Here is an 8,299-nt window from a genome sequence, read left to right as displayed (position 1 = left end):
CACCAGTTTCTCACGCAGGTGGACATACTCGGTTGCACTGGTTCTATTACACTGCGGTGTCGGTTTCCTCTTGGTGCAAACTGCAAACTGGTCGAAATGTAGCCTACGTTTTTGGTGTGAGTCAATAATGTAACCCATGCAGGGTCATGAATGCTCTCTATATAAACTTTGTACATGTTTGCACGGTCTGCTCATGAGGGCGAGAGGGGGAGTAAAGGATGGGGGGCTTGGGAGTTCATGCACTGCTTTAGATAAAGCCAGGCGACGACGAGGTAACATCTTTCTCGCGATTGCAAGTAGATATCCGTTTATCGAAATATTGGTTCGTGGTATGTGTGGACCGTCTGAGGGAATTAACTATTGTGAACTTTGAAGGAAGAGGCGACTTAAAGTGGTGCACCGGTTTTCTTGTCTTGGTTGAAGTAATAATTGCTTAGCGTAGGACTGCATCATTCGACAGCATGGTTTCAGATTGTCTCACGTCTGGTAGCCGCCGTGTGCACCAGTCTCTCGCGCCTAATTTCCCTCGGTCTTATCCCGCAACCCCTCCGATTAATGTTTTGCAGCATGGGACGTTTTGCATGCGTGTAACAAGTTGCGAGACCTAATAAGTCACCCACGGTCATGAAAGCCAACCGCTAAAATCTCCGCAAATTAATTGTTGGCTTATCTAGGATGTGCGATTCAAAAGTGGACTCATCTTTACATTTTAGTTGCCATATTGATCCTGACAAATGTTCTCATGAAATAATGTATGAAATTGGTGAAAATGCTGTGCATCCCTGCACTTTCACTGAATGTCTTAAAATCTTTTGCAGTTTACTTCAATGGCTCTAACGTAGGCCTGCAGCCGCCAACATATCGGTGATTGTAAGTAATTGACCACATAATTTGTATAATTTTCATTTATTATTATTCTATTTTAACCCCTGTGTGATCAGACCTCCTTGTGCAGTACATCATAGTGGGTGTGTGCATGGTCATTTTGATCAGATTTGGCATTGTTAAAGGTCTGTGAGAATATTAAGTAGAAATGTTGGTTCCAAATATGCTTATTGACATTCTTTTCTCTTAAAATAAACTATGCGGAAAAATAATGTTTCAATTGGACTTTTATGTTGCAATCTGTAATGGAAATTTTAACGTTATATTGTCAGAACCGTGTGTGGGTGTGGCCTCAAACATTAACTTAGCAGTCGGGCGCCACTAATTCCCTAGGTGTTTGTCTGGCTCTTTTAGAGTATGAACCATTTGTATTTAGTATACTGTATATTGCTAATAAAGAATTTACTTGTACTTTTCATATCAGGAGTGAAGGTGTTGGTGTTTGGAACAGGGCTTTGACCTGGGATTCGCCCATTAAACGGCTGGACAACTTGACCTTGGTGACTTGAAGAACCCGGCTTCCTTGTGGTGTATGTTATCATTGAAAGGTTGGTAACATTTATGTTGTATTCTGACTTCATTATTTTTCCACCGCTTAATACTGTTGATCTAGCTACCTGCATGAAGGCTGCCAACATTTTCCTCCGGAACGATGAAAGCACTTTGAGCTGTATGTGTTGTATGAATTGTGCTATACAAATAAAGCTACTTTTATTAGTAGTAAATGGTGTAGCCCAACTGATGCATCGTTAGATATTACCCAGTTCCTAAATGCATTGTATGTAATACATATATCGCTAATGTGGTATTTCTCTGTACTTCTCTGTTTCAGATCAGGAGTGAAGGTGTTGGTGCTTGGTAGCGGGAGCATTCGGTTGGCTTTGACCTGGGATTCGCCCATTGGAACGGCTGGACAACTTGACCTTGGTGACTTGAAGGACCCGACTCCCCTCGTGGTGCATGTTGTCATTAAAAGGTTGGTGACATTTATGTTGTATTCTGACTTCATTATTTTTCCACCGCTTAATACTGTTGATCTAGCTACCTGCATGAACGCTGCCAACATTTTTCCCCCAAATGGTGAAAGCACTTTGAGCTGTATGTGTTGCATGAATTGTGCTATACAAATAAAGCTACTTTTATTAGTAGTAAATGGTGTAGCCCAACTGATGCATCGTTTGATATTACCCCGATCACAAATGCATTGTATTTCATACATAGTATATCGCTACTTCTCTGTTTCAGACCAGGACTGAAGGTGTTGGAGCCTGGTACCGGGAGTATTCCATTGGCTTTGAACTGTGGTTCCTCCATTAGAACGGCTGGATAACTTGACCTTGGTGACTTGATGGACCTGACTGCTTGTGGCATACGTTGTCATTGCAAAGGTTCGTGAGATTAATACATGGCAGAGAACTACTGATGCATTGTTTCATATTAGTCCAATCATCAATACATTGCTATTATTGTGAAATGTAGTGATGCATTTTTGAATCTCTGTACAGATGATAATAATGAAAATGAATGTTTTCCAATATATGTTAAGGTTGTAAATGATAATACAGGCATCAATTAATTTAAATGGCCATTTTCAAAACTGTGTGTGGCTTAATATCAGACCTTAATATCAGTTGGACTGCGGGCACCACTAAATAACCTAGATGTTAATCTGGCTCTAAAGTATGAATTTGTATTTAATATCTTGTTGCTAATTTAGTATTTTCTTGTTGTACTTCCCTGTTTCATATCAGGACTGAGGGTGTTGGTGCTTGGCAGGGGTGTGGCAGACGAGAAATTATGACCTGCACCACAGGAGCCGAGAACTGGAGGTGGGCGAACTGGTCCGATTCTACAGCCTGCAGCGGAAGAAAGGGTGCTGCGCTAAACTGGACAGCCACTGGGTAGGCCCCTGTCAAGTGCTGGAGCGACTTGGGGAGGTGATGTACCACACGACCACTAGCCACACCTGACCACGGATACATGTATGCAGACACCCCCACACACAGTCCCCCCTTTCCCCTCCTCAAACAGGACACACCCACACAGTCAAATGCGGCCCAGCCATCAACCAGAGGTAACAGACATGCTTGGGTACCCACCACACGTACACCTCTCACTCTCTCCTCCCCTGGTGCACGGGGAGACGCCCCGCTGGCCTCCTTGACTAGACCAGAGGCGGAGACCACCCGCTCGCCTCGGGGACTTTTTGTCTTATTAACTTGTGGACTATTAAGCTCACGCTGTTATGGATGAAGTTCATGGTAACCTCGGGGCGAGGAACTTTGACCTGAGGGGGTAATGTAGCGACCAAGGGACACTGAACAGGACCGCTGTCACTCACAACACAGTGGTGGTTGACAGAATGAATGGGCCACAGAACTGTTAAGTGATGGTATATTAGTGAATAAAACGGCACCTTGCGCCGAGTGAGTGTACTTCCTTAGCAGATGCTACATTGGTGTATATTGTTTTTTTTTTTTAATCATACTCTGTTTTTGTTACACTTCTTGATCCCAAGTGTCTTGGTCAACACCGCTGTGATATTTACGGTGGCTCTGTTTGTCTATACTTGCTGCTTTGAGGAAGAGTAAAAAGATTTTGGGGAAAAAATCTGATTTTGTGTTGTGTGTCTGAAATGGGGGTCAACTACGGTAATAAAGCACATTTATTTTGGATCACCTCTTTTCGATTTCATTGAATACATATACATTTATTTTGATCATTTAATGTATATTATTGTGTTAACATTAGATAAAGAACAAAGGAGATATGCACTCCGCGCTTCTAAATTGACAATCCGGTGCAACCAGAGCAGGACTAAATAAGTGCAAAGGGAAAAGAATCTGGTGCCACAAGGATGTTTGTTTTCTGTTATTTCTTTTTTCAGTGCAGTAAGACCAAGTCTTACTGCACTGAAAAAAAGAAATGACAGAAAATAGACATCCGTGTGGCACCAGATTCTTTTCCCTTTGCAATTAGATAAAGATGTGTTGGATCAACTCAATTGCATCGTGTTACAAGGAGGTATTTAGGGTATTGTGGCTCTATTTGATGAAGATGTGTTGGACCAACTCAATTACGTTGTGTTAAAGGGAGGTATTTAGGTTACTGTGGCTATATTTGATGAAAATGTGTTGGACCAACTCAATTACATCATGTTACAAGGAAGTATTTAGGTTGGGTTGAGGCTACACAAAGTTGATTTGTGGAAATTCTGCCCTCAATTCAATTGAGTCAATCCAATGAGTTATTTTTTTGAGTGTATCAGTCAGTGTTAGTCACAAAAAGATGCCTGTCGTGTTGTTTGGAAGCTCTTTTCTGGCTCTACATATTACACAATCACCTTGGAATACAACTACTCTCAGAATATGAATTATGATAAATTGAAAAATAAAAAATTGAATATCTAAAAAACTCATATTTTAAAATGGCCAGTTCCTTGTCCAAACGTAGCCGGCAATGTCATGAGCAGCACCTAAAATGCTGGTGTTCGGTTTGTTATTCATTTCAGAGAGAATTTGACTCACAAATATGGCATCATACAGACCACTTACTAATAATATGGTAATACCATAGTAGCATCACATGACAAAACAAAAACAAAACAAAAATGGTCAGTGGCCATGGTCCCAGGTTTCAGAAACTAAGGCAGATGTCAATTTATACACACCAAATGATGATATGTGAATGTTTGAACATTCCTTCTCTGTGTACCTGTGCCATCTTCCCTTTACCATACTTTAAAGAGATAATCAATGGCTACACTCTCATTTTGTACTCTACCAGTGCATTTGAAGCAGCAGCTGTGTCTTTTGTAGATAATGTAAAAGTACGTCCCGTTGCAGTTACAGGTTCCACTACCAGAAGCACATCCTGATGATCCATGACAATCTGGTCTGAAGGGAAAAGTGAAGGATGGAGATGGCCCATGAGGATGCAGGAAGTTCAGTTTCACCTCTCCGGTGCTCGGCATACATTCCTCAGCACATGCTAGCCACCAGTTGCCATCATATACAGCTACAACATACCCTTTGATGCTTGAAAATGTAACACATTCCTTTACTGAGCTCACTCTTTCAACTCTGCCTTCTCTGAATGCTGAAAATGGCCTAACTTCCACTGTGTCCATTGACAATGGGCAGAAGCTGTGTAGTTTTTGAGTACCTGGAATAGTTCTTGCAGATTCAAACCTTTTCAACAGGTTCTCAGCTTCATGATGGTACTTGTCAAGAACATCCATTGCCAGTTTGCCACAACAGAGATGTACCATCATGAAGCTGAGAACCTGTTGAAAAGGTTTGAATCTGCAAGAACTATTCCAGGTACTCAAAAACTACACAGCTTCTGCCCATTGTCAATGGACACAGTGGAAGTTAGGCCATTTTCAGCATTCAGAGAAGGCAGAGTTGAAAGAGTGAGCTCAGTAAAGGAATGTGTTACATTTTCAAGCATCAAAGGGTATGTTGTAGCTGTATATGATGGCAACTGGTGGCTAGCATGTGCTGAGGAATGTATGCCGAGCACCGGAGAGGTGAAACTGAACTTCCTGCATCCTCATGGGCCATCTCCATCCTTCACTTTTCCCTTCAGACCAGATTGTCATGGATCATCAGGATGTGCTTCTGGTAGTGGAACCTGTAACTGCAACGGGACGTACTTATACATTATCTACAAAAGACACAGCTGCTGCTTCAAATGCACTGGTAGAGTACAAAATGAGAGTGTAGCCATTGATTATCCCTTTAAAGTATGGTAAAGGGAAGATGGCACAGGTACACAGAGAAGGAATGTTCAAACATTCACATATCATCATTTGGTGTGTATAAATTGACATCTGCCTTAGTTTCTGAAACCTGGGACCATGGCCACTGACCATTTTTGTTTTGTTTTTGTTTTGTCATGTGATGCTACTATGGTATTACCATATTATTAGTAAGTGGTCTGTATGATGCCATATTTGTGAGTCAAATTCTCTCTGAAATGAATAACAAACCGAACACCAGCATTTTAGGTGCTGCTCATGACATTGCCGGCTACGTTTGGACAAGGAACTGGCCATTTTAAAATATGAGTTTTTTAGATATTCAATTTTTTATTTTTCAATTTATCATAATTCATATTCTGAGAGTAGTTGTATTCCAAGGTGATTGTGTAATATGTAGAGCCAGAAAAGAGCTTGCAAACAACACCACAGGCATCTTTTTGTGACTAACACTGACTGATATATTCAAGGCTGAATGTATAGTGTCCTACCCTCACATGTGAACCTTTCCTAGTCTGTTTCTCCCTTAATATTAATGTCAGATTCAAACCAATGCAGTTCTGGGGTGCTACCTTGCTACTGAAAAGGCACACCAAGTATGATTGAAATCCGGGTCGGTCGGGTCCCAAAGTGTCTGATTTCACGTGAAATGACCCAGCTAAGCGAGCGCAGCTAAGTTTGAAATGATTTTGGTTGTCAAGGGAAACAAACTGGACGTTGCAGTCGCATATTCAACCGTTTTCATTGGTCTCACAGCCCATTGGTCCCGCAGCTTGTACCTGCTGGCCCATGTTCCCACATTTCTAAGAATTTATTCAAATTTAGGCCCTATGTCCCATGGCGGGAGGAAGGGCATGTTCTCTTAGTTTACTCGGAAATGTGGCTAGCCTACATGAAGTTCTTGAACATAGGGCATATTTGAATACTTTCTTTACAATGTGGGGGAATGGGAGCAGCGAGAATAAGCTCTGGGACCGCTGACCCCAGATGCCACGCCATTATCATTTTATAATGTAAGTTATATCACTTTTAATATAAGTGCAACTCCTGAGTTCATATTGCCTTCACTGAATGGGTCCCTCTTGTTTTCACAGTGAATTCACAAGTCAAAATCAGATAAACAGACAGGAACATCAGCCTTCTTGGTGCCAGATGGAAATACTTGAGAATAGCAAGAAAAACGGTAAGTCTAAAACTACACATAAGATCATAATTAAGTTAAATGTGACCTGGTGGCATTGTTGCATGACTGCTTAACATTCAGAAATGATTGCTATACTGTCACTCATCATCTAGAATACATCTTGGAGTTAAAACTTAAGAGTCTATGGGCTTTAAGAAAGAAAAAAAATGAGTGAATGAGGTAATCACAACTCTGCCAAGAGTCTGTTTTGGTGTTCATTAAAATGAGTGTAACTATTCTCTTCCTGTGCTTTGGTTTTGTTTTAGGTTCAAGTAGGCCCGACAACAGAGATCACAGACAACCACAAGAAGTGACCCCAGGAGGGCAACAGACCATATGTTGGCAGTTTTTGGAAGGCAGGTCCTAGCCACGCACTCGTATACCGGAAAACCACCAGTAAAATTCAACAAAAAAACCTCATAAGTGAGTACCTTTTCACTACAATACCTTGCTTACATAAACAGCAAAGTTCTCAGACAAGGAATATTTTTTATACAGTACATCCAGCAAGTACTGTCAGCACTTCACTTTTTCCACACATTGTTATGTTACAGCCTTATTCCACAATGGATTCAATTCCTTTCTCAGCTTGCCTTTCTTTTACTCAAAATTGTACACACAACACCCCATAATGACAACAATTTTTTATGTGCAAAAGTATTAGAAACAGGTAGCTTTTGCCATGACACTCAAAACATGTGAATTACTTAGCCTACGGGATGCACTGTAAATGTCTGACAATGTCACAAGATTTCCATCCATGCTACACGCATTGTTTTCAACAACACAAAAAACCCTCTCCCGCACATGCCACAGATTCTCAATAGAGTTTTAAAGTCTGTTCAGTAGGCCTATGTATTTTCTCATGTCTTAATTTTCCATGTGTTGGTCTGCTCTGTATGTTTGTTTGTTTGTTTTTTCAGACTACGTCACAAACCAATTTGATGTGGACACTTCAATGACCAAGCAAGCAATGGCACAGAACTGTTCAGATGAGGCAAAAATGACACCCACACAATGATCAAATAATGAAATAATAAATATATTTTGCATATGACCATTTCATTTGCTGAGTTGTTTTTTGCATTATGTTTATGTGAGCTATGTTTTAAAATCCTATTATAATAAATCCCATAGAATACAAATCCTATAGGAATATAAATCCTGTAGAAATAAATCCTATAGGAATATAAATCCTATAAGAATAAATCCTATAGGAATAGAAATCCTATAGGAATTATCCCATCAGAATCCTATTGGATTTCTATCATATTTTGGAACAAATAATCCTATAGGAACATTAAAATCCTAAAGGATTCCTATAGGATTATTTGTTCCAAAATATGATAGAAATCCAATAGGATTCTGATAGGATAATTTCTATCAGAATCCCATGGGATTTTTTGATAAGGGTCGGACCAAACAAAGTGAACTATCGGACTTTCCTGGTCTGAATACGCCCTTAGATT

General features: G+C 40.5%; 2 long non-coding RNA genes across 2 annotated transcripts; both read left to right on the top strand.

Moving 5' to 3' along the window:
• The first annotated feature begins 787 nt into the window (after positions 1–787).
• Positions 788–2,267, top strand: LOC134446800 (uncharacterized). Its single transcript, XR_010034500.1, has 4 exons — positions 788–870; positions 1,310–1,433; positions 1,718–1,861; positions 2,131–2,267. It is a non-coding gene; the product is annotated as an uncharacterized LOC134446800 (long non-coding RNA).
• Positions 2,268–6,612: 4,345 nt separating this feature from the next.
• LOC134446799 (uncharacterized) lies at positions 6,613–7,895 on the top strand. Its single transcript, XR_010034499.1, has 3 exons — positions 6,613–6,830; positions 7,097–7,253; positions 7,754–7,895. It is a non-coding gene; the product is annotated as an uncharacterized LOC134446799 (long non-coding RNA).
• The last annotated feature ends 404 nt before the right edge of the window (positions 7,896–8,299 follow it).

The sequence above is a fragment of the Engraulis encrasicolus genome, chromosome 4 (assembly GCF_034702125.1).
Source record: "Engraulis encrasicolus isolate BLACKSEA-1 chromosome 4, IST_EnEncr_1.0, whole genome shotgun sequence".
Taxonomy (NCBI): Eukaryota; Metazoa; Chordata; class Actinopteri; order Clupeiformes; family Engraulidae; genus Engraulis; species Engraulis encrasicolus.
The sequence above is the reverse complement of the archived record's forward strand: the minus strand, read 5'-3'. Positions and strand labels throughout refer to the sequence as shown.